Source organism: Falco peregrinus, chromosome 6 (genome assembly GCF_023634155.1).
Source record: "Falco peregrinus isolate bFalPer1 chromosome 6, bFalPer1.pri, whole genome shotgun sequence".
Taxonomy (NCBI): domain Eukaryota; kingdom Metazoa; phylum Chordata; class Aves; order Falconiformes; family Falconidae; genus Falco; species Falco peregrinus.
The window spans coordinates 45,245,579-45,272,043 of record NC_073726.1 but is presented as its reverse complement, the minus strand read 5'-3'; the positions used below and the strand labels follow the sequence as shown (position 1 = coordinate 45,272,043).

The 26,465-nt window shown below is 34.9% G+C and overlaps 2 protein-coding genes across 2 annotated transcripts in view; one reads left to right on the top strand and one right to left on the bottom strand.

Annotated features, from left to right (window-relative positions):
* Window positions 1-24,817, bottom strand: part of LRRN3 (leucine rich repeat neuronal 3) — a 34,979-nt gene extending 10,162 nt beyond the window's left edge. Inside the window, exon 1 of the mRNA XM_005242104.4 lies at window positions 24,269-24,817. The gene's annotated coding sequence lies outside the window, so the exon portion shown is untranslated. The remainder of the gene's footprint in view (window positions 1-24,268) is intronic.
* The window catches only part of IMMP2L (inner mitochondrial membrane peptidase subunit 2), a 478,383-nt gene that overhangs the window by 206,641 nt on the left and 245,277 nt on the right, over window positions 1-26,465 (top strand). The gene's annotated exons all lie outside the window — the stretch shown is intronic.

Below are 26,465 nucleotides of genomic sequence, written 5' to 3'. Positions count from 1 at the left end.
CCAGTTTTGGCTTGATTTTCTACAAATCTACCATACTGATTCTGCAGGTCTGTAGTACATTTGACTACTAAAAGAGCCGAGCCAAAATCCAGCAGAGCTGTTGGCAAAATCCGCAGTTTGTGATTTTTTTTCTTTGGAGCTCTTAAAATGCAAATATTAAACATGCCTAAAACATAGAAATAGGTGTGTTCAGGTAGCTGTAATAAAGACAGACAAAGACAGTGGCTGTACTTAGGACATAGTATTCTCCTTGGAACTGTATTAATTTATCTTTTTTTGTTTTATCATGGGAAAAAGGTCACTGTAAAGAACCAGCATAATAATAAACATGGTAATTTTGGGAGCTAAAACTTCTATTCTAAATTTTTCAATAACAAAGATTGAGGCTTGAATGACTTAAAGACTGACAGTTTAAATTAATTTAATGGCAGACTCCTAATTAGTGAATTCACCTTTTAGTTTTTGCTATATTTATGATTTGTTTGGGGAAATGGTCATATCAAGGTAAATTCCCTTATAATAATTTTTAAAAAATATAATTTCTAGTGTACACTGTACTGATTATCAACTATAATAATCTAAATATATAAAAGGGCTTAGTGAATGCAGTTACATCAGGAACATCCTGCTACAATCCCAACCAGTACTTGATGTATATTTACATTACATGAAATGTAGTGTGAGATCCCTGAAGGGAAAAAAATAATTGCTTGTCATTAGAGTAAGGAAAAATTTCTTACTAAAAACCAAAAATAATTCATATTTGAGTTTCCAGTAGTGGATGAGATATTTTCTATGTCATGAATTTTCCTACCAAATTAAGCTGAATTCCTTTATAATTGTGAATATATTGGGTGAATACTTTCATTCTGAGCCGCCTGGGGATCCAGGTTCACAATGTATTGTTCAACAGGAATGGGTAATTTTTTCTTAATCTTGCTTGCAGCAGTGTAGAGAAATAAATTGATGAAAAAACAATTTCAGGATACAAAAACTGGCAATGCATAAAATAGTATATTATTGTAAAGATTAGGAAGTAAAAGTTCTGTTTTCTGCTGTGTTTTGTATCAGTTGGACTGATTTATGCGTACTCCTAAAGAGCTCATAGAGATACTGTCATTTCTGTTTGTAGAAAGTATTTTAGTTTGTATTTAGTTTTAATTACAGTTTTTGATCAGCTTAGCATCTCAAGAATAACAGTATGTTAAGGTTTTTTATACAATTTGCAAAACTAATGTTATTTTTAGACCTCTATTGCTTTTTGTGCTTTTGAGACCCCTTTAATCCACACTACAGGATTATCATGGTTCATTTCTTATTTCCCCAGAAATGAATATATTAAAATGTTGATCTTGTTTACTGTTTGTGATTTGTTTTTTTAAAATAAGACCAGAAGAGAGTGTATAAATAAAAAAATGTAAATATCAACACATATAGTTAAGTACAGTATCCCTTCTACTGTGTGTGACACTACAGCCGGATAATCATAGAGTTCTTGGAACAGTAACTGAATCCTCTTTCAAATGTTCTTCTTTTCCATTCAAAATTGCAAGTTTCTTTTGAATATTGTACCTCTCCAGCATGTATAGATTCATAGCTGCCTTCCCCACTCCATTTTTTCCTAATCCTTCTGATGTTTCCTGTTATTTTAAAATATTTTTTTGCATTTTGTCTAAAGTGAAAAATTCACTCAGTCCCTTAATGTTGGATGATTTGGCTCATCAGCATGTAACTGAATAGGATTATTTTGATGATTAAATTTACATGATATAGCCACTTCTTGAATTTGTATTTCTTCCTTAGCTCTCCAGCATCTATCATCCTTTTACATCACCTTTCTGCAATTTGGGTGCCAAATCTGACAGCAGTGTTAAAATAGTTCTGATCTCCCACAGAATTGTGACCAGTATTTACTGTTCAAGTATTCAAGTCAATCAACCAGATTGTGATCACTGTACTCAAATCTGGCACTAGATTTTTGTTGACAAGCATAATTTCTCTTGCCTTTTGTTGTGATTCCTACTTATGATTCAAAGACTATGGATAGACATATCTGCTCTAGGTGCACATGTAAAGACATGTAGGAAAACTACCTCACAGAAGGCTGTTAGAGATACAGAGATGTATTTGTGCAATGAAACACATCTTCCTATAGGAAAATGGCTCTTCAAACTGAACAAATGGTAAATTTGAATTAAGATACTGAAAAGATCCTATTAGTGGTGATTATGGAATGATAGAATGAACAGTTTTGTTCATCACCGATGTTGAAGTGGGGTAGATGAACCATTTCAAATTGTCCTTCCAGTTTGTCCTTCTAAAGATGGATTAGGTATAATTTTGTAATAATGATAATGTTAAGTTGAAGCAACATGCTTTTTTAATTATAGGACATTTATTTTTAAGTCTGACTTCAGCCTTTCTGCTTTCAGACAATGCTTTTCCAGCAGTAAAACAATTTGAATAAGTAAAAAAAGATAGATAATTCAATAGTGTGACTTTTCAATAGTGTGAAATGATGAATTATGCTTTCAGGGTCTAGTAGTAATTTCTGCTTCAAAGTTTGAAGACATCAGAAATAAGAAGAAAAAAACCCCATGGTATACTTGCTTACTCATAGGAGGATCACTGGCACTAGAATGCCTGTGAAACAGCAAGTATGAACCTAGCATGTGCCAAACCCCATTAGTTTCATTTATCAGCTACAGGTAAGAACTCTCATTAAATGCTGTATATGATTCTGGTCACCCAGGTTCAGTAAAATAAGTTGGAATTAGGGCGGAATTGGTTAGTATGAGGAAAATTATGATAGATTTTCTGAAAGTAAACTAGGAAAAAGAATGTTGCTTCCTCTGTAAAACAATTTTAGATTTGTTGACAACTGTGTAGAAATGTTTATTTGTACAAATATTAAATATAGTGTTATATCATTTAAAGGTAGATGAGAAGTAGTTATATATGTTGAAAAAACCTGGAGTTGTTTCTCTCCGTGTATGCAGATGATAATTCCTAAGAAAGTATGTCAACTAAGAAGGGTCATATGAAGATTTAATTGCAAAAATGTTATTCCAGTTCTTAAAAATATTCTCAGGAATTGTCCTATCATATTGCTGCCGGGCTTCATTGAATCAATAAAATTTCTCCCTAGTTAACTAGGAGTATGTATGGAAACTAACTGGAGTTAATGGAAAATGCATACAAGCACATATGGAAAATAACTAGGAGTATGTATGGAGAAATTTAACAGGCAAACATAATGGACATAATGGAAGAACACTTTGTGTCCTATGCAAATGCTTGTGAAGCATTTGAAGAAAATAAAATTTCTTGGATGCATACCATAAATTCTATATCCCATAATGTAATAGAAGGAAGTAAAACCAGGATGGAATGATGTCCTTTTTTTTTTTTTTTTTTTTTTGGAGGGATATGGTTATTTCAGTAATCTCTTCAGAAATTGCTTTTGGAGTTTTAGAATTTTCCACTGTTCCCACAAAAAACAAAAACAGTTGGGATACCAAAGCTGCCTCTTTCTGAAAGTTCCCACAAAAAACAAAAGCAGTTGGGATACCAAAGTTGCCTCTCTTTGAAATCATCCAGGTAATTTGCACAATTTAAAGCTGTACACATTGCTGTAGGTCAGAGAAGAAAAGTACACATGTAACACAGAAGAGTTTAAAGCAGGGGACACATATGAACTCTCTGACATGTGGAAGGGTTGATTTACCTCTGGCCCTTCCTCAGGTAGTAGATTAAAACCAGGCAGACAGCGTCTCAAGAGCATTTCATGCACCATCTCAAAACAGAAATTCAAGTGACAAGGTATTTCTCTAAAAATGCAAGTAGGTCTACTTTCTTGCAGTAGTGTGCAATACATAGCACAGATACTTTTGAAGGCAAGTAGCCAATTCATGGTAGGGTTAACTAATGCAATACACAAACCAATACCAATAAAAGGGCATTGAGGATTAATTTGGTTAACTGCAATTTAAACAGGTAAACGAGGATAATTTTGCTTTGTGGTGTAGCTTTTTCTGCCACATCTTATAAAGGTGAACTGATTATATAGTTTAGATTCTCTTATAGTATAATTATCCTTCCTTCAGGCAATAGTTGTCACCTTGTTCAATATTATAATGATGGAAATTATAAACCACCTGTCTGTCTCCTTGCAAATGACTCTGTATCCTCTGTTAATGAGCATGGAAATGTCAGCTTAAATTGCTTTAACATTCTTAATACAAAGAAAACAAAGCATGGAAAGCATTTGAAGTTCAACATCCATACCAGTTGTTAAGCTTGTTTTAGTATGCTTTAAGCTGTCCATATCATGGTATCCTACTGTATGTTGGAAATGCAAATTTTGACAGTAAATTAAGATTTAACTTTTATCATTTGGAACAGGGAATCCAGAACAGTGTGAGCATTGCAATTCTGATATTTTCAAACCCTGACCAATCAGGTTCAGTTTCCACTACTGCTTGTGGAGAACTACTGTGATGTACTCCTGGAATTCCAATTCTGAAGCTCCAGTGCCATCCAGTAACTTTCAGTTGGTTAAAGGTTGAGAACTTTCTGGAATTAAATGAATAGGCAAAGCAACACATTTGAATGGCTGAGAACTTGAAAAGTCTTGAAAAAATTTCCCTGAAGGTGGTAGAGTGCTCTTTTCTGTCCCCTGTCATTCAAGAGAGAAAGTGAGCCACATGCAGGAAAGGTGAAGTAGCATTTGAAAGTTTGAGAAGTAATGAGTAGGAACTTACAGCAGTTATGTGGTGAAATAGCTTTGTTTGGCTGTCCTTCAGGAGCAGGCTTTTAGAAATGATCAAGACTTGCATGGCAGGCAGTAAGAAGAACACCCTAAAGGCCATAAAAATGTTTGGCTTGAAAATTGTGTTTTAGTTTCATTGTATTTCCCATTTTGGTGTTAAACATTAGAATCAAATGACTGATAAGTTACAAATAAACTTGCTGGTTAGTTGCACTTTTTCTACAAATAATTAATCATCAAGTATCAACTTTTAAAACATATCAAACATTTTTAGTTAGTTAATAAAATACTATCTTGGAACAAAGTACTGAAGAATTATTGAGATGAGTTCTCTATACAGTCAGGATGTCTAAATCCCTTTTAATGTCCTTGAGGCTTAGAGAGTCATGTGGACACAGAAGACCAATATTCACTAGTCTAACATTTTAATGAAAGATGGAGAATCTACTGCAGGTGGGGACATTGATATTTAGTTACAAAAACCTGGCATTACCTTGAAAGAAATTAAAAATGGAAGACTGCTGTTACATAGTGATGGAGATAAAGGAAAGCTTGGTAGAACTTTGAAAATAGTCATGTAATGACCTGTGCCAGTCCAAAAAAGGTTTCACAACAGGCTGAGCCGGTTGTGTTATTAGTAGCTTGGTTTATTAACAAACTGTTTTGTCAAGGGAATTCCTGCTTTGAAATGGATTGTTGTTATGTTGAGAGTTAACAGATCTTCTGAATGTATCTCCAGCAGGATTGAGAATCCTTTTCCTTATGATTGCTGTCCAGGGTGATGATCTAATAAATAGCACAGTATCAAGGATGTTTTCGGTATTGGCACTGCTCACTTAATGTTTGCAGATCAAATGTTAGCTATTAACTATACTCAGCTGATAAGCACTCATAGTTTTGGTGGTTTTTTCATTTTTTTTGGAGGATGGTTTTTTTTTTCTTTTTTTCTCCTTAGGCTGAATAATCTCATTTTAGTACGGTGTACCTTCCAAACTGATAACCTAGAAAACGTTAAGGTAAAAGAGTCTTGATGAGTTTCATTTGTTCCTCTTTCTGGTCTTCCAAGCTATTTTCAGGGGTTTAATTCTTTCAGGAATTGCTATAGGATGTCCCCTGTGTGCCAGAGAAGTAAGAATTCCTTTCTGTTAAAGCAGAAAGGCTCCTATTGATTACTTCTTCCCTATACATGAACTTAATTTCTAGCACTGTTAGAGAGGCAGCGTTTCTCTCCTCTGAACTTTTTACAGAATGTAAAAGAACAGACTTTTTTTGGTGAATGGGAAGGTTGAAGGTTTGTTTTGATATATTTTGCTTTACTGTATAGATAAAATAGTAGATTATGTACAGATATGATCCTTGAAATCTAATGGAAATTTAAATCCACACATTCTAGGAAAAAAATATCTTTCTGCTTCATTTGCTTAGTTGTGAAATAACGTATTTTTCAAGCTGTTATTAAGGTTTGAAACGATTAGCCTTCATTAGTTTGGTAATTAGGCAGATTGTTTTGGAACAGGCTCATTCTTGTGTTACTGCTACTGAGGCTATCATATTTTTGTTATAAAAATCACTCTTGAAGAACTTTTCACTATGGTTTTTGTTGCTTTCTCTTTTAAAAATAACAATAGCTAAGAAACATGAAACAGAATTTGTTTCACTGAAAAAAAAAATGTTAATTCCAGAGCCTCTATGTACTAGTTTGATATTTTAATGTTTAGAAGTGTTAGGCTTCCATTCTGCATGTTGTAGAAAGAATGTTACAGGGTTATTTACAAATAGGTACCAGACAAATATAATTATTTGGCTCTATCTGGCAACATACTTTTAAAGCAACAGTTGTAATACAGTCTTCATTACATATCCTTTTCTATGTTCAAAATTATTATCATCAGATTTCAGTGACTTCTGTCTGATGTGACAATATGCCAGTGTGGACACTGACACTTGTTGCAATACCACATCTATTTCTCCATAAAGTAGACAATGTCAGTAGATTTAAAAATAATGTTACAGAGATTGACTGTAGAAAACGATGATACAGATAGACCATTCTGCAGTTTGAACATGTGTTAGAATCCAGTTGAAGTTTATTGTGGTCTTGTTTAATTTTGCGACTGGAAAATACTCAGAATGGTCTCGTTTAATTTTGTGACTGGAAAATACTCAGAATACTTATTGATTGGAAGTCAACTTCAGGTAGATCCATACATATCTTGCAGCCCTGCATGTCCTGATTTGGGGAATGCCGATATGTAGCATTCATAGTCTTCCTGCCACTCAGCTCCAGATTTTGAAAGAAAAGAATTTGGTAATAAAATTTATCAAACTTTTCAGTGTGACTGTAAACTTTATTTTCTTTTTGTTTTGTTTTTTTTTTTTTTTGATTTGGTCATCTCCATTGCAACTTAGCTTTGTAAAACAGCTGTGGATTTATAAGGTATTGGTTAACTTCCTCCTTGATGGCTAGAATTCTGAGAACAATTAAAGTGAAAATTTTATTATAAATTAAAAGGTTTGTTTCTTCTGAAAGCTATAGATACAGTTATAACATTTTTGTCTGCTAGAGGCAGACAGGAGAGACTAAGATGAGGGGAAAGAGAAAGGTAGGTTTTCCTGCTATTTTGTTATTCTCTTGCTCACCATCTTTGGAAGTTATCTGAGTTAGAAGTAAAACTGAATTGATGTTAACTTAGTTCTACTTCTGCTCTGCTCAGTGAATTCCAGCACTTCTCATTAAAAAAAAAAGAAATATTGCGTTGTCCTGTGAGGCCTCTTTTTTTTCTTGCTCAGGCTAAGCCTATTTGTCTAATGGCTGTTTGGGGACCCATGTGGTAAGAATCAGACTTCTCAGTCTTCTGTAGGCCCAAAAGAGACAAGTGAAACCAGCAATTAGCATGTCATCAACCCACTACAAGAGGTCAGCTTTTATCACACATACTTTGAAAGATCTGAAGTTCTAGCCTAAGCTTCATGTCTGTTTGGGTTATCAATGCTTCCTACTTTCTGCAGTGTGCTGTCGTGTATTAGATTTCACTTACTAGTTCCAGGATACAGAATTTAACTGCATGTTCTTTTTAAGATGACTGAGGTTTTTTTCCGCATTTAACCCATTTAAATAAATACAATAATTCATATTTGTTGTTTTATACTCTACTGTTTGGTCTGTGTGATACTAGCTGTTGGAGCTACTGAGTGAATGACTCACTTTTCATAAACTGTCACTCATAAACTTTGTTGAATCCAAACCAGAATTTGCTTTGCAGCTGACAATTTCAAGTAATAGACCCCAAATTCATTTTGCACAGCATTTTGTGTGAACAGAGATTTAGTCTACAAACAAATTTGAAAAGCAAAAAAAGGATGCAAATATGTCATGAAATACCCTTCAGAATATCTCAGTAACCTTTGCAAATATTTTCTGCATTTTTTTCTCAGGTTTACCTTCTGATATTACAGACGTAAGTTCTAAAAATACTAGAAATACTTCTAGAAATACTTGTAAAATATTTCTTGAATTCCTATGTGCAAGGAACTTGAGCAGAATGGCCCAGTGCACAGTGGTTTTTTTCTGCTGAGAGATGCTTTTTATGCCACTTAGAGAAGTCTATTAATTCCTAAGGGCTCAATTATGTCTTGTTAGGCATAGATTATAGAATAGTGTGGCGATGAGCTTCATTTTCTAAGATAACCACATGGACCCATGGACCTAGAGTGCCTCTGGAGCTTAGACTTGTACAGAGTCACAAAAACCTTATCTTTCTAAGATAACCACATTGACCTAGAATGCCTCTGGCTCTGGAAATGGTGGGTTTGAGGACAGGAACTCAAATATGGTGTTCTCAAATCTCATTTATGATATGAAAATAAAAAATCATCACAAGCTACTCTTTTTCATATAAGCAATAAGATTTCTTGACTGCTTCTTCCTCTCTGCCTACCAACAGAGATCTAGTAACAATCAGGTTAGGTTTGCATCTGTTTGCTTCTGTTGTTAAAAATAAAAATGAAATTTTATTAAACCAAAACATATAATAATAAAGAAGCTACAGTTTAAGACACCAGATTGTGAAGAATAGAAAAGTATTGGGCAGATAAATCATCCGGAAGGTTCATTATACACACCAAATTAATGCTCACTCACTTTGAAACAACACGTCTATGGCCTTGACATTTAATCAGAGCAAGAATGGCATTTATTGAATCTCATATTCAGTAAGTCATCAATTAAAATTAGTTTTGTTAAGGCCAATAAAATGCAAAATGCTTGTTATTTTTATACAGATTTTTCTTTTATTGCTTCATGTGCTTGTGCTTTCCCTTGAAGACATGTAGTTTGGGACTTTAAACATAGAGTGGCTTTTTAAAAATTTCTTTCCCTCTATCTATCTCTCTCATATTTTTTATATATTTCTTTTATCTATTTATTTATTTATACCAATACAAGCCAAACCACAAGCAGGATTTTGTTTAAAGAGGACAATTTTTAGACGTATATATTTATATCATTAAAAAACAGTATTGGTTTCTATTGAATGTGTACTTAGAGCAGGTATTGAGTCTGTATAAGAACTAAAGAAGTAACATGGAGAGCTACCACTGACTTGAATGCTTACATACAGATAGATTGTACAACATGCAACCTCTGTGCTATCGAGTGGCTTTGCATATCTGTACCTAGTGTGCCTAAATGTAATAAAATCATTATTAATTCTCATTAATTAATGAAGGATTTGATACACTCAAATAACTACTCTGAGTATTCCTTGGTAGAAATTGTAGATTATCTAGTATTTTGGTCTAGTTTTACTCTTTTTAATAGAGATGTAGATTGTGGTTTATTGGTATTTACATCCCTGGTAATTGTTTTGCATCTCACTATAAAGAACTAGGCTGAATACATGCATAACATATTAGAAATGCCATTAAGCAAATGATTCTGAATTAATGTTTTGCCTCCCTATGCTATGCAAAATAAATTTTCCCCAATTAATTTACAATTGATTACTCTATATTGTGCCCCAAGGGAATGCAAAAAAAGTCTGTTTATATGTTCCCTGCTATTCTGTTTCTGTAGTCTGATTAAACCAAGCATCAAAAGAATAATTTATTTTTTGTATTACTAAAGGTAAATTATTTTAAGTTGTAAGAATCTAATCATTTGTGTGTGTGTTTTTATTTTAGACTAGCATAGCATTGCACCTGAATGTATTGTGTTTATTTTTGTATGTCTGTAATATTTTTTTAAAGTATATGTGCTTCCAAAGGGAAGTGTGTGCTTTTGACATTTGGACTGCCCAACATACTTAGGTATATGTGGTATGTATGAAATTAATCTGTTTCTCTTAGTCCAGTTCACAGACATTTCATAAGCCTTCATTAATGTCTGAGGCACTTTTAGTTTGAGTTCTTCCCGAAGCCTAAATACAGAATTAGCCTCTGTTAGCTTACCCTCCCAATCCAAGAGGTTGCTGCTACTAGACCTGTTCACAACTTCTAACCTGTTCAGGACTCCTACAAGTGCTGTTGTTTTTCTTGTCTATCTAATACTGTCATTTGCAGTTTTAGCCAAATGCCATCCTTTCTAAGTTTTCCAAAATCCCTATCCCTGATAACTGCACAAAAATGTATCTGGGGTTGTTTTCTTCTGTCGAGCTGTTCCTCAGTTTTTGTATTTTTTCCCAAGGCACGTGATGGTATCAAAGAAATCCGCAGACAAGTAACATAGGCAGAGCAGCATTTACTGGTTAGAGCTTGTGAAAATAGCTAGCAGGAAGAATATTCAAACATACAAATGCTTATTTAAATACGAGGACTTTTTAAGTTTTGATTATTCTGTTTCAGGTACAAATTTAGAAATATTTTTATTATCTGAAGGGCACAATCATTTATTTCGAATGAGGAGTCAAGATTTAACAAAGTCTTTTCCTCTGTTCTATCCAAAAATATGTTCATGTAGAAACCAGAAAAAAAGGCACTGGGAGATGGGAAAAAAAGCTGAAGATTTTTAAAATAGCTTGATTCCTATCTTGACCTCTAAACTAGGAGTCCTGGCTTGATTCCTGCACTGACTGCTCAGAAAAAGATCTGTCTCTAGGACCTGGGCTGGGGATCTCTGGTGGACAGAAAGGCCTCTTCCAGACTTCAAAAGCTAAAGAATGACATCGTTTTCCTTCAGGTGTGTTCAGGAATGGCTGACTTCAGATGGCTCCCTTTTCAGCCTGCTGGTTGTTTTGTACTACTATCACAAGATATCTCATAAATTATACAGAGCCTGGGCACATTACAAAGAGTTAATTTCCTTCTGGGGAGGGAGGGCAGATCATGATTAACTGTGAAGTGCCTTAATTCTTACTTTGAACTAAATGTTAACCTTTAACAGATGATAGGAATTGGAGATCTACCTTATTATTATGCTTTGAAAGATGATATCTCCTACATCATTAAAGAAGTTTCGAAAGTTTAGTTTGTTTGGTAAAGAAATCTGCTACAACTGCAATAAAAAGAGAGTGAAGAAAGCAACTGTCAGGTTGGACAGAGTATACATTTTTCTACATACAACTCTTGATCTTTGTTTTTAATTTACACATAAAGCAATAATGAAAATGAAATTGCAAAAAGATACATGCAAAATATATACAACTACTCTTTCTTTAATATGTTTTCTTAAAATTTTGAGAAAATATATGTACATGTTCTGACACGTAGTTCCCAATTCTCTGTGGTGCTGAGAGATCCTGATAAAACTGCACAGCATTATTCTTCTATAGGCTGCACTGGATCTCAGAAATAAACTGAGTAACATGTGGCAGTTGCTAGGGTAACCGTTTTTTGCATTTTGCAGAAAAAGTCCAAGAATAAAGCACATGTTAATTGGCAGTGTGGAAAGCAGTATCATATACAGTCTCATATTCTCAATTTCTTCTTTCTGGTTTTCGTCTATAGTATTTACATAACAATGAATTAGATCTCTTCAGCTTTTACCTTGAGTCTCCCATACACTTGTATTTTGCATGGCTCAGGAAGTCATTTAAGCATTCAGCTACTAATCTTGAACTGGGTTTTTCCCTGTCAAAATATCTATATTTGCTGTCAATAACATATAGCTGTGGTTGCTGTAAGTGCTGATCATGTTCTCTGGGTGTTATTATCAGGTCACATAAGCAGAAATGAAATTGAATTTTAAAAGTTGTCCTTTGCACTTAAATACGACTTCCTGTAATTCCATTAAGCATCTATCTTTAATATGAGTATCTGAGTGAAAAGCCAGCATTTAGAAAGATGAGAATTTGTGGTTCACACAAGAGTCCAATTTAGGGCCCCAATAGGAGCTCTTATTAAGGCAAACATTTTTGTGCTTGTTTTGGAAAGAATTCTGCAAGTTGTTGCATAATGAGAAATGCATCTTTTTTATAAGAGGAAATAATTTTATAAGTTATAATTAACATTTTGATTTGAATTACATTCAAAGGCTTAACCACTGTGCATGGCAACAAGCAGACTTTGTAAATGTAAAGATCATAGCTAAGAAATAGTCTATAATACTATGTTGGTATTATTTTGGTGAACTGCTTGGTACTTCTAAAACTTCTTTGTACTTCATGCTTTTGAGTTAAGAGTATACTTGTGTTGGAATATTGATTTAGAGAGTTGATATAATACCAGTGATTAATATCAGCAATATAATTTATGTTTTCAGAAACATTTTTCTTTAAAAACATTAACAAATTACAGCTTTTACTCATATTAGAAAACAGAAATTAAAACCGTCTGTACAAGATGGTTTCTAATATGAAAAAAATACTCCCAGGGCTTCCCAACCCTTCCTCTAAATGTAGTACTAAGTAAATCTCATTACAATGGTTAAATGAACATTTAGAACTTAGAACTGAAAGGGCTGTCTTATGTTATTCACTGATAACATTAGAGCAAATCCTGGAATTTAGTGCTGCAGCTTATTTTTGTCCTGATTTACACTCCATGGCTTCAGTAAAGTTACATATAGTATTATAGCACAGTTCTAGGTTGTCATCCTTTGCACATTGTTGTCTTCTTTCAAAGACTAGGTCTAAAAATGGTGTTCATTTAATCATCTGTAAAAGGGTACTCTAAATTTTAGACGACTTTAATTGACCAGTTCGTGTTTCTTAAATTACTCTGGTAGAAGTAATTACTGAATGAATCTTGATATTGGAGATAACTACGAGAAACTCAGCACAAATAATAGCTGCAAACTAGCAAGATTTCTCGGTGGAATCACTTGTCATGGAACTCATTGGAGTTCACATATCATGTGAAGTTTAAGTTTTTTACTTAAAAACATGTAAGTATATTCACTACATGCAGTAAAATACCACTCTAGGAAGTGAAAGCCAAAGTTTAGAGCTTAATATGAAGTGGTTATTATGCTAATTCTAATTCACAAATGCTAATACTGTATTTTCAATAATGTATATAAAGCTGTAGTGTATTCAACCCTGGATCTGTAGAATACACTGAACACCTGGCTGAGCAAAACCACACAGACTACAAACTAAGATGGTAATGTTTCAGGGAATTGTTCTCATCTCCTACTAGAAAATGTTGTTTTCTGTTATCTGAGTAAATATAGCATGTTATTTTAAATTTTTTAAACAAGCTAGGAGAGCATTTAAACAGTTTTTAGTATCCTGCTGGGATGTGGTCAAATTACTCTTCTCTTGGTAGGTAACAGCAAAGCAAATATTGCCTCGTGACTAAAGGAGTTTTATTTCCTTTATAGCTGCTAGCAATCTATCAGACTGCCTGCCTTCTCAAAATTTCAACTCCATACTGCTGGCTCAGCTGCTAGACTCAAAACATGTAGCAAGACAGATTGGACAATGCCTTTCATCTTTGGTAACTTCTTAATTGCTCTCATCTGATGCAGTCATACTAAGACATCTAAGCAGGCGCTGATGAGGACAGCGGTGCTGTAGATTGTCACCTAAGACACCTCTGACAAAGGAGCAAACCCGTCTACTGAGAGGATCATAGCATCATGGGATAGTCAAGTTGGAAGGGACTGCAGGAAGTCACTAGTCCAACCTCCTGTTCGAAGCAAAGTCAGCTGCTATGTCAGACCAGTTAATGGAAGGTGAAATCAGACTTTGGAGTTTCTCACTAGTTGCTATGCAGGATTTATTTATCTTGCCCCATGACCATTCCGTTTCACGTAGTTCAATGTTGATTTTTGTCTGTGTGGATTCAATAGTGTACTTTGATATGCCAAGCAAAATTTATTTTTAAGCAATGCTAATGCGAATGTATTTTTTATGGAATTGAACGTTTTCCTCTCCTCAGCCCTGAGTACTGATTACTCTTTATCTCCTCTATTAAAATATCTACATTTCAATTAATGATGGAATAGATGACTTCCAAAAATTTACTCGGAGTTTCTGAAAGTCTGGCAAACCCCCACATGCGAGATTAAACAGCAGTGTACCATATTTATACCACAGGTCTTACAGACTTACCATTGAGTAGTTGTAGATAGATAGTCTACAGTCTCAACATAACTCTTACTGTTTCCCTGCTGTGTTTGTGTAAAGCATGTATAGTGTGTGTTTATATAAACCTTTTATCAATTTGTCTTTATATTTTTGTAGTATTTTCAATGTCTTTGTGCTGTTGCTAGGGCTGATAGAATGACATACCAACACAAGACATTGTTTGAAAAACTGATATATAAAATAATTTTAAAGTAAAGATTACAAAGACTTAATACGCATTCACTCGAGGTAAATGGAAAGACTTTTTTCTTGCTTTCTGTGAACTTTTGGTAAAACTCAGAGACTGTTAGAGCAGTGATGAAGAATAACACTTGAAAACCAGAAAGTTTACAGGTTTTCCAACACTTAAAAGAACAAAAGGTATTTCCATTTGGAACAGAAAGCTAGGACCTGTGTCGGCATAACACCAAGTGTGCCTACTCCAAGTATGTGAATCTATATACTTTGCTTCAATTGATATGACCAAGGATACTAAATGTACTTGAGAATTTGGACTATGTATGGGTAATTTAAAATTTCAGCAATTAAATCTTTGAATTTGCATGTAATTTTACTTCTCTGTTGTAGTTACAGTTTATTGTTAAATGATACCTATTGAAGGCAATGTTTAAATGCCTAAAAAAGGTACCTGGATCAGAGAAGCCTCTGAAGGCAGTGGGAACACTGACAATTATCAACTTTAAAATGTAAACTTTATTAGAGGAAGTTATTTTATGTAAGTACCTAAATATAAATTGAAAAACTTTACTCTGACTTCTACTTTCAAAATCCTTAAGACAAATACATAGTTACAAGGCAATGCTTTATATTCTATTTGAATCAATACTTTTCCAATGAAAGCACAGATTTTTTAATTGGTGAACCATATAAATAATACAGTCCTTTCTAGAGCAGCTTCTTAAATGTAGTTGTGAAGCGATTAGTAACTGGTATAAGAGTAAGAAATTACACCAAATCATAGAAACACATATAGGAATAAGTACTATAACTTCTGTCTTTAAAATGGAGCAACAAATAATATAGCACTACTGTAATTAACAATGAAAATGTCCTTAATGTCCTTTATGTAGACATAAAATGTCCTTTAATGTAGACATTAAAGTTTATCTTCTTCTTTCAAATATCTTTTTGAAAAATTTAGTAGAAAACGCTATATTTTTTCCACAACATCAATGGCTAGTAGCTTGAGAGCACAGGTCAAAATATGTAAATGAAATAATTGAGGGGTTTTGGGGTTTTGTTTGTTCGGTTTCTTTTTTTCCCCATTTCTTTTTTATTCCCCAGTATGATAATAATGATCATGAACAGAACAGAATTCTTGAGACATGCTAGTTATAGGTGAATGGAGCACTCTTTAAGGTTAGCCACACTATAGTGTTAGACAACTTTTTGATAGTCTGGAAAGGATGCAGCAATCATGTGAAGCTCTGAGTATCTGAGGATCACATTATGTTTTCTTTTCCAAGGGATATAACTCATTAACGGGCAAGAGAAAGGTACATGGGTCTAGACTAGAACTGGAGAAAATAGAACACAAATCATGAACAGTTTTGCATTTAATTCTAAGTTGCAGGTTAGTCCCTCCTCTGAATGTTCGGGAGAATTAAGTTAAACTCTTACTGGTAATAATGTCAGGAATAGGAATACATATTTGATGTCCATGCTGTTCAGACAAAGCTTTTTATTTTCCTCATTTGTCATGTAGACATAGAAATACAAAATAAATTTAGTTGCATATATATATATATATATTCTAAATAAATTAATTATGGCAACTCTTAGAAATAAAATACACACAATCTTTTCCCATTTACTCATAGGTGATAAAATGGCAATGTAAACATTGACATCTTTCATGGCAAAATGTTTATTACAGGCAAGTGAAATATAAATAGGAGGAAAAAGTTACATTGAGAACCAAATGTTTCCCTTTTGAAAGATTATTTTAATACCTGTGGGTTATATTTCAAGGTAAGGTGCATATTAAAAATTGATTATTACATTTATTAAAATTATTGAAGATTTAATAGTACATATTAAATTTTTGCTTCTCCTCATCAAGACTGATGATACGCTATTCGTTGTTTCTGAACATTACTGTTTCCTCACACAGGCAAACTAGAATGCACACTTGCCAAATGTTTGGCATAATTCTGCTTAATTAAACTCTATTTGACCAGAAATTGAAAACTAGGTTTGTTTCCAGTGTCCTTCAGAGTGTAGTACTTGAAAAATTACCTAACCAACTTTTCTAGGCAATATGGACTGTGATTTCAAGGCTTTTTGTAACTGGCTAGGTAGATTTCCTTTTACTGGAAACCTTGTTCAGAAAGTTTTGGGTCTCCACCTGTATGTATAGTAATTAAGATTATTTTAAACAAGAAGAAAAGTTCTCAAGGCGATACATTTCCCTTTTACTTTGCGGCATGAGTGGAAATGAAGCAACATGATCAAATTTCTAGATAGAAAAATGATGAAAACACCAAAAAGCAAAGACAAAAAGCATTTATGAATCCTTTCTGCATCTGTTGACATCGATGGGAATTTGGCCATTTACCACAAATGGAAGTAAAATTACACTAAAAGATGGCAATTCTAAGAGCCATCTGTGAAAGGTTTCTGGATTGTTTTATCTAGTATCGAAATTTGAATGGTAACAATTTCATTTGTTTGTTTTTAGCTGATAGTTCTGTTATAATTACTTTTACGCAGAACTCTGTTAAAACAGTGTTAATTGGAAAGTGGAAACAAACACAATAAGCAAAAAATCAAGAAGGAGTAAAAGGTAACTATTTCAATTGAGGCTTCCATAATGGTTTTGACCCAGCCTGGTTTAACTGAGGTATTTGAACACATCAGAAAGCACCAGCAATACACAATATCACCAGCTTTAGAGGTACAAGAGAGGACAATTTATGCTTTAGTACCTGTGGCTAGTGATGCAAAATTATAGATATTCTGTGAGTTGTAGTTAAGATTTTCTTTTATTTATATCTTAAAGTTGTTTTAAAATACCTTTTGCACTTTTTTTTTTTTTTTTTTGTGGTTAGCAGTAACAGAATGTATGTTATAAAATGAAAGTGTACCTGTTAACAGAATGAAAACTGGTATTTGCTTTTTTTTGTGCTTTGAAGGCATGGAAGCATCTGTACCAGTGTGAACACAAATGCATTGGCTTTCCTGACTGCTGCTGAGATAAAGCAGTGGTGACGGTATGGCCCAGGTATACTAGGACTTGTTCTGAACCATGGGTTCTTGATAGCAAGTTTAGGTACAAAAATGTACTATTTTACAGATAACACCACTGAAATATAGAGGTAAGTTCATTGTATTAAAATTGGTGTATGCACTAATATCTAAGGGGATTGTTTCCTATCAGAGTGAGTATAGGGTTTGTATGATGCGTGTCCAAACATGCCAGTTATTCTTGGGTCTGTGGAAGTGAAAAATGTAGGACTATTGTTGTGCAGTTCCACAGATTGACTAGCTGTTCTTTCTGCCCAGGAAAGGTAGAATTCAGCAGCTCAGCTGCTGCTCTTGGAGAGCAGAGTACTTTTCCTCCTTATGTGATTTTGGAGTTTGGAGTTTAGAGTCACCCTCTCTGCTAAATATCCCTTTTGTCTTTTACTGCACAATAAAAAGGAAATGACTAAAAATGTATTTGTCTGACACAATATTGATGTCTGGATAATCTATATCAAAGCAACATTCAGAAGAATATGTTACCTGAATTATACATGCTGGGTGAAATTGCTATTCAGACAAACATTTCTAGCTTCACAGATTATTATATTCACAATTACTTCATTTTGTCTTCTCTCTCCTCATAAGGATACCTCTATAAACTGGTATAATGGTCATTAATCATTCCATTTCTCTCAAGTGCTCTAGAGTTTTAGCCTTGTATTTGGGCTTACCAGCAAGTAACTGGACAAACAAATTCAGATTGGGTAGTGAAATTACTGTGTTCTGGGAGTGTCATGAAACAGCTGCTGTAGTCTTAGCTACCTTTTTTTAAAGGTAACATGATGCATCTTGTGTAAAAAGAAATTCAAAAAGGTGTAATGCACTGAATATATCTGGGATAAACTTGTAGTGTTATGCTTAGAGGATAACCTAAGTAACTCTGTTTTGTTATAAACTGGTATTGAATGGTAGTTGTGCAGATAATGTCCCTCAAGCTACAGTGGTAATGGAGCACCACTTGACTGTATTTTTATTTTATTTATAAATTCATTGCATTGTTGCTGAAATATACTTTTTGCAGTGGGGAGGGAGGAAATCTTTTTAAAGCACTGCCTGATTTCTGTATGGCACACGTGAAAAAGAGCAGTTTCATATTGTGCACTAGGTTTGTTGTTACACAGGGAAGAGGTTTTTCTGGAAAGCTCAGCTCCCGTGCGAGCCTTAGCCAGAACAGGCTCTCCTGCCTTGGCGCCTTCTGTGACCTGCAGCACGGAGCCAGCTGGTGTGGGGAACTCAGCAGGTAATCTTGCACTTTGGTGGAAACACTGTGAATTAGCTCACTGTTAAGTGTCATCTGCAAAAATTGCTGATGCTTGACATGACCTCTAGAGAAAGCTGCTTTCCAGAGGGGAGAGAAAGTTCAGGGGCTTGGGCGAACTTGGCAACAGGAATGAGCTTGGGGTGAAGAAACGAATGTCTCTAGTCCTTTGATTTACAGCTACTGTGACACTTGCTAAAATCTGTGAGAAAAGTCTCTCTTTCCACATAAAAATTATTCCTGTCAAGATGAACAATTTTATTAGGACTTTAGGTACAGAATAAATCACATAAATGTGATATAAATAGGGATACGTATAGATCTCTGTTTTCAGCAGAGATGTGCCACTATTGTAAAGCAGGAGACATTTGTGTTTATCCTTATTCAGGGAACAAGTTAAACATTTGCACTTATTTAAGCACCTCCCAAGTCAGGGATATATTTCTCATGCTGTCTTGAATAAGGATGGCTTTTTTTTTAGCACCTTGATGACAGAGCTAACCAACCTGATTGTCAGCTGTGGTTTCCTCTAACCTCTCAAGACTACAGTAGAAAAGTCCTAGTAATGTCTGGCCATCACATTGCCTTTGTAAAGACTGTTAGGAGAGTCATCTGCTGTCATCCAGGATGATGGCTATTCTATGGTGGTTGTAAAAATACCTCAGTGCACAACTGCTCTTCATTGCCTGTTCTATTACCTGGTGTTTATTCATGTTTATTATTCTGTACTTCATTCAACAGGTAATTTCTGAAATTGTCTGGTCCATAGACAGAGAACTGTATTCAAAATCTCTGAGGGGTTTTTTTGTTTTGGTTGTTTTTTGTTTTTTTTTTTTTTCCCCATACTGGTAGCCAGGGTACACCTAAACTTAAGATTTTTACCATTCTTCTAGAGACTTCATGATATTTCCTGGCAGAGTGGTTGTTTGCATGACAAAACCCATCTAGTAAAAGACTCTAGGGGTAATACTAATAATCAGTAGATATTTTGAAAAAAATATTCCCTGTAGCATTTTATTCAGCTTTGCAGCATTTACCTCTAAATACAGATGCTTATGCAGGGAAGGGACTTCCAAATGATTTCTTTTCTGCCAATGTTGTCAAAAAGCATTTCCCACTTTGAGATTGTGGGAGCTGAGAGCAAAAAAGAGGCAAAATTTCTTTTTTGCTCTAATTCAGAGGTCAGTTAGAGTTAGGCTACTGTTTAAATTTGGGGCAGATATTTTAATGAATTCCAGAAATACAGCAGCCAAATAGAAATGATGGGAACACAGAGATCTTATTTCATATTTCCTTTGAATTAGCCTGTTACTGCTTGTGGCCAAGCAGTTACAGCGAATAGGCAAGCTGAAAGAGAGTGAGTTTTATTGAGATAAATCTTTTTGTGAAGAAGCATTTCTAAAAGAAGGATAATTGTTTCAAGGATACACTGTATAAGTTTGTGTTTATGAAATTAAACTTTCTGTTAATTTTAATGTCTTTACGTTTGTTTGTGCTTTGCAGAAAACCAGTAAGCAGGTTTGGGAATGCTAGGAGTGAGAGCATATCTGTAGTTTGTTCTTCCAAGCAGTTTGTAAATTAAAGCTAAGAAATCATAAAATAGAAGTAAATGAGCATGGTAAATATAATCCTATTTATCAAATGATGTTTCCTTTGGCTCATATGACTAGAACATGTCTTTAAGTATTGAGAGAAGAAAACTTGCACATTGACTATCATTTTTATTTCTTTGCTGTTTTTTTTCTTATGATTGATTTATTATACAGCACCATCTTCCATGTATAAAGGATAGGAAATCCTGCTGGGAGAGGGTAACTGGATCAAGAAAAATTGTGAAAGTAGTTTGTATTTCACCCTCATGAAAATGCTCTTTCTCACCAGGTGGCACACTCAGTTACTCCACAAAGAACCCAAAGTGGAATAATTTTATTGACATCTATCTGGATATTTCTCTGGTGCAGATGAGTATAGCTCCATGTGCTGTGCTAATAAAACTGTATCAGTTCAGATCAGCTGAGAGTATGAATTTATTGCGGAAACATTGATGATATCATTTACAGACTTTGTGTATGACACTGAAGGTCATACTATTTGTTTAAATAAAGTTCTTGGCATGAAGAATATTAAGGAAAGTTCTTTATGAACAATGTCATTTCACAATAATGGCGTTTAACAGTTTGTAGACTGGTCAGTTGAATAAGTAAAAGGCACAGTAATTCGTTTTACAGTTACATTACAGTTGTAATGAGAAGTATTGATTTTTCTCTTAATACTAATGACCTTTCTAATGACATCTGTCACTGCTATTACTTCTCAAATTCTACTGGCATTTTCCCTTCAGTAAAGTAAAGGATTTTAATTGCTTCTTGTAATGTTAGAATAAGAATTAATATTCCTTTTAAAGTAATATGAGGTCTTGAGGACTTATTCTGTTAAAAAATAATTAAAAATTTTAGAAGCTCTCCTGTTTTAGGTCTTCAAAAAGAGTTCCTTGAGCCCTATGTGTGAAATCAGTTTCTCATTGTCTGTTTTTGCTAGGTGATGTTACGTGGAGTTTGTGGAATTGAAAGTGGAAGAGTTTACCAACACAGTTTCTGAGGTCTCTCTCAAGAGTTTTGTTTTCCTTCAGCTTTTACTATCTGAAGGAAGGCTATAGGAATGAACTAAAACATTGATGTACTATAACTCACTAAAACCTTATGCCTATAGTTCAAAAATGGCTTAGTTGTTTCTTTGTGGTATTTTTTCTTTCAGAAGTAATATAGAGCTTGTCTTGAAAAACTCTTCTGTTTTCTACTGCTTATCTTCTGTTGCTTTAGGTGCTCTAAAATTTGGCTATTAAACACCAGCCATTTAAAGTTAGAGTGGTTGTCACCAAGCAGCAAAGCTTTAGGTTTACTTGTGGAATTATTATTAATATAAAAAAGATTAGGGGTAAGACTCAAAGAAAGTGGCACCAACACTGCTAAATGGTTTGCTCTCACTTGCAAATGATTTTGTCCTCTAGTCAAGGAACAAGTGATCACAAGTGATTTTCAGGATGTCAGTATGTTCATAAGTTGCTCATTTTTGATCAGTTAACAAGGATTGTACATGGTATTTTTGACTGCATTACAGGTAGCAATGTTGCCTAGCTGATCTTGTCTAATTCTGGTGCAAAAGAGAAATACTCACCTACTTCTGGGTACTCCAAACAGGCATGATGTGATGTCATGGTCAGATCTACCTCCCTGAAAGGCGGTACTTCGGGGTTGCCATAACAACATCAACCAGTCATTGTCTGACACTACAACATTATTGCAGGAGCTTTGAGGGAGTATTAACCAAAATACAGTCACCATACATTTGACTACTTTGCTATTTAAGAATGTCTATGCTGTGTACTCAGACAGTGCATCTACAGCATATTTTCTCTGTACATGTACAATTGGGAAGACCACTTTTTTTGAAACTCTTTGGCATATCTATAAAATATTTTAAAGTAGCGCATTAGAGTATATGTGGCAAAAACCAATATGCATTACTGTAAAGTTATGCATATTTACTTATTTTTTGCATTAAAAATGAGTAGGGATAAAGATTCAGAACAGCTGAGCATGTACTGTGGTATATAGGAAAAGTTTCATCTGAGTAGTCCTTTGCATATAGCATGAAAAGATCAGAATCAGGTTTTCTCTCCTTATTGTATAGTGCATTCTGTAAAAATCCAAGCCAGTAGCTTGAAATTCTTGTTTTAACAGCTAAAATGCACATGCAATGTAGGTGAAAACAAGATATTTAATTGAACCTGAGATTGTGGTTCACACAATAAAATAAGCCAGCTTGCTTTAAACAGATTTCATAGACCATCTGAAATAGAGGAAGCAAGCTTGCCAATAGCAGGAGCTAATGCTTCAATACCTTTCATTTTGTACTCTGAAAAGGAAACCTCTTCTTAAGCTCATTCATTTTCCAGAGGGAATATCGAATGCTGTGGCATATTGTCAGAGCTGCTTTATTGTCACCATTTACAAAGGTCACCTGAATTAATTGACTTCTTACCATACATATTGTTAAGCTACCCGTTTCCTGACATTTATGGAAAGGTGGCAGGCTTACGGCCATTGGCTATCTGTTGATGGTTGTTTCACAGTGTTTGTTTCTCAAAACACAGTCACTCAAAAATTTCAAGCAAATAATTGTGTTGCTGTACAGGAACAGATTATTTATAATGTTCTCCAAGGTATACGGGAGTGAGGGGGTGGGGGAAGAAAAAGGGGTAGGAGAAATAATATATATACTGAGCTGTTTTTAATACAGGAATAGTACTCTAAAAAGCAAATAAAATCATGCAGGAAGATGCAGGTTGTATTTTTTCACTTTGAAGCAAGCATTAGATAGCTAACCTGTCTTTTTCACGGTGTAAAGTAAAATCTCTCTCTGGCTTTCACTGATGCATGGATCACAGATCCATGCTGATGGACTTTACTGAATGTGTTTTCATCTGAACGGATACTGAGGTACTCTTATACTGCATGAAAGAAATTATATACACATGCATAAACACAAACACATTAGTCAAGAGCAGTGCCAGCATGGAATTTTATGTTGATTAAATTGGTTGAATAGAAAATTACTGTCTGTTTTCTAGCCTTCTGTATTTACTGCCCCCTCCATCTCCCCCTGTGTTGGGTTCTTCTCTTTCTGAATAGCAGTGCTGGGCAAAAACTCCTAGACATGTGAAAACAAAGACATGGAAAGCAAAGGCAAACAGTTCTGAGCCTTCCTGTACTAAAACAGGCAAAGCTTTTGTAGTGATGGATTTGAACAGTCTCCTTACATGAAAATATACTTTAGAGGCACCCTGCTGCGATCCTGTTAATTACCAAAGAAGATTAGAACTCTTCTGCTTAATGTGATCCTTTTTACCTAACGCATCCATTCCAGCTGCACCAGTAATCAGACATTCACACTGTCCCTTCTGACTGGAAAGGGGATGTTTTTAAGTGAAGTCATTTGCCACAATCCTTAAGATGTAGTCTGGCAGAAATTCAATAACTGTTTGTGATATGCTCATTCAGCCTCGCTGCTCAGTGGTTTTTAGGTCCTGACATAAACAGCATTTCCCTTAATCCTAGCACTGGAGAAAAGAAAGGAGGCTGTCCTGTATCTTGTTTTATTGGTTTCAAAACACAGAGCAACTGTGTAATTTGATTTTGCATCTGAAACACCAGGGGAAACGTCCTCCCTTTATAATTTTTTATCCTTTGATGTTCTTTCAGGCTAGCAAATGCACAAATCTGATACTCTTGCAAGCATATTTAGATTATCTCTGGCACAAACAGCAAATTACATTTGCGTTTCCGTTCAGAAAGTAAAACGTGAAAATACGCTAATAAAATAACTTTACAGAAAGAAGAAAGGGGAAAGAGTTTACAGGTTGAGATAAAAATCAGGATAAAAGATCGAAAATAAAGAGGAACTTACCGTATAAGAGTAGTTTCAGAGCTGGAGTTCTTGCATCTCAGTAATTTTGATTCTGTACTTCAGGTAACCACATACTTGTATTAAACCCAGAGTCTGAATAGATGTGCATACACGTATGTCTGTGAGTCGGTGTGCGTGTGTGCGCCTAATGGTATATCATACAAAGATGTATCTATTGATATCCTACAACATGCGAGACTCTCTGTGCTGCCAGCTGAGATCACTTACATTTGCCAGAGCGCTGTTGCTGCCTGGCTGGCTGAGGCTCGCAATCCAGTGGAGGGCGGGGAGGGGGGAGAGAGCAAGAGATGCTCGCTAGCCGTTCCTATTTCTCCTTGTTTCCATGGTGGTTAGTGGTGCATCAGTCACCCGCTCGGCTGTCACACTGACATGGTGCTGCCTGCTCGGCGGTCATTAATAACAGAGCCCCTTCCACTCCCCAGAGAGCAGCCAATGCTTCGGCGTGCCCAGATGCCGCGCAGCGTGCGTGGCTGCGCCAGCCTGGTTGGCGTGGGAAGCTGTCTGTTACGTGACACTGCTGCCTCGGCTATGGGTACATGAAACAAGCCTTTGCACGCTTCCACATCTCTTCCCGTTTGTGGGAGTTACAGGGCATGCTTTGTGTTTGTACGGAGCAGCTCAGGAGGTTGAACACCCACCCCACGCCCACCCCCACCCCCCACCCCCCTTTTTTTTAAGGCTATATAAGGATGCTTTCTGTGCTCTAGAACAACTTATTAGATACCACTGAAGTTCGGCAAAGGCTGCTGTAGTTCAGAGGATACTGCATGTTGAAACCACTCAGGAAACATATGTCATGCCCGCCCCACCCCCCACCCCCAGTTTTGGTGCTTTTTTATTAAGCTTAAGAAAGAAAATATTTTTCATGCTCCTTCTTTTCCAATTTCTATCAAATATTAAATTTTATTGTATATGTTTATCTGTAAATGTAAGAGCAATAATACATCTTACTGAGAAATAAAAATTCAGAATAAACTGAGGAAGGGGTTGCTTAAATAAAGTCAGTTTCTTTCAGTCTCTGTCTACTTGACTCTCTCTTCTGTGGCCATCTAATTATATAAACAATGGGCTGCACAGATTTTTCCTTCCCTTCCCTCCTTCTTCCTTTCTTTCTCCCTTCTCCCTTTGTGCCATACCCTTTTGTGAAGAATCTTTTTTCCTGTTTATTCTGTATCTGTGAACAAGTGGTATACAAACTATGATGGTTTTAAAAATTGTAAAATGCTTTGTGATTTTCTTTTGAATTTAAGGGAAGTATACACTGAAATACATCATCCTTTTTCCCAGATATACAAAACAACAAATGAGATAGATGTTGTTAGTAAAAGGGTTTTTTTTTTTCATACATACTGTTTTATATAAAGGAAGTTGCTCTGTAATAGAAAATGAACAATAGTGAAATACAAGGAGTTGATTATCAACAGGTCAAAACGAAAATGTTGGATATCTTACAGGAATTCAGCCCTGACTGAGGCAGCCCACCCTCTAGTGGATCGAAGTGAGATGCGGTTCTCTTTTCATGCTTCTGCTTTGAAGGCTCAAAGTCCTGTCTAATAATAGTATGAAAAAATTCTGAAGATTAGCAAACAGTGTAAATTAATGTACTTTTTGTAACAGCAATAGCACCAGAATTCTGTTATGAAAAGGTTACTATTTTATGAACATCATATATAATTTCTATTCAATTTGAGTCGGAAAGCATGGGCTACAATATTTTTTTTTTATCCTGTAAGAAAATTAATTTACACTTCAAAAAAATCACTTTTTATGAAAAGTGAATTAAACTAATACCAACTTCTTGAATAAATTTGTTTGTTATAATTGGTTAGGGCAAATTTTGCAAAATCAGTCCTGTTTGACTCACTGATACATTGTTGTGGCTGTAATAAAACAGTTTTCTGTTTTATTTATAAGAAGCTTCCTCAAATTTTTAAATAGTGTATTTAAACTAAGTATAGGGAACAACATTTTAATTTTTTTAAAGATATCTGCTGTTCTGTTTTCACACAGCTGAGTGGGACTGTCTCATACAGGAAGTAATGACACGTAAGTGACAGACTGCAAATAGGTAAGATACTGTAGGGTGGGAGGAAGGCCAAGTGCCGCTTTCATTTTCTCCCATTTGCTTATTATAGGCATTACATTTTTTTCTAATGTGCGTTAAAGAGGTATAGCA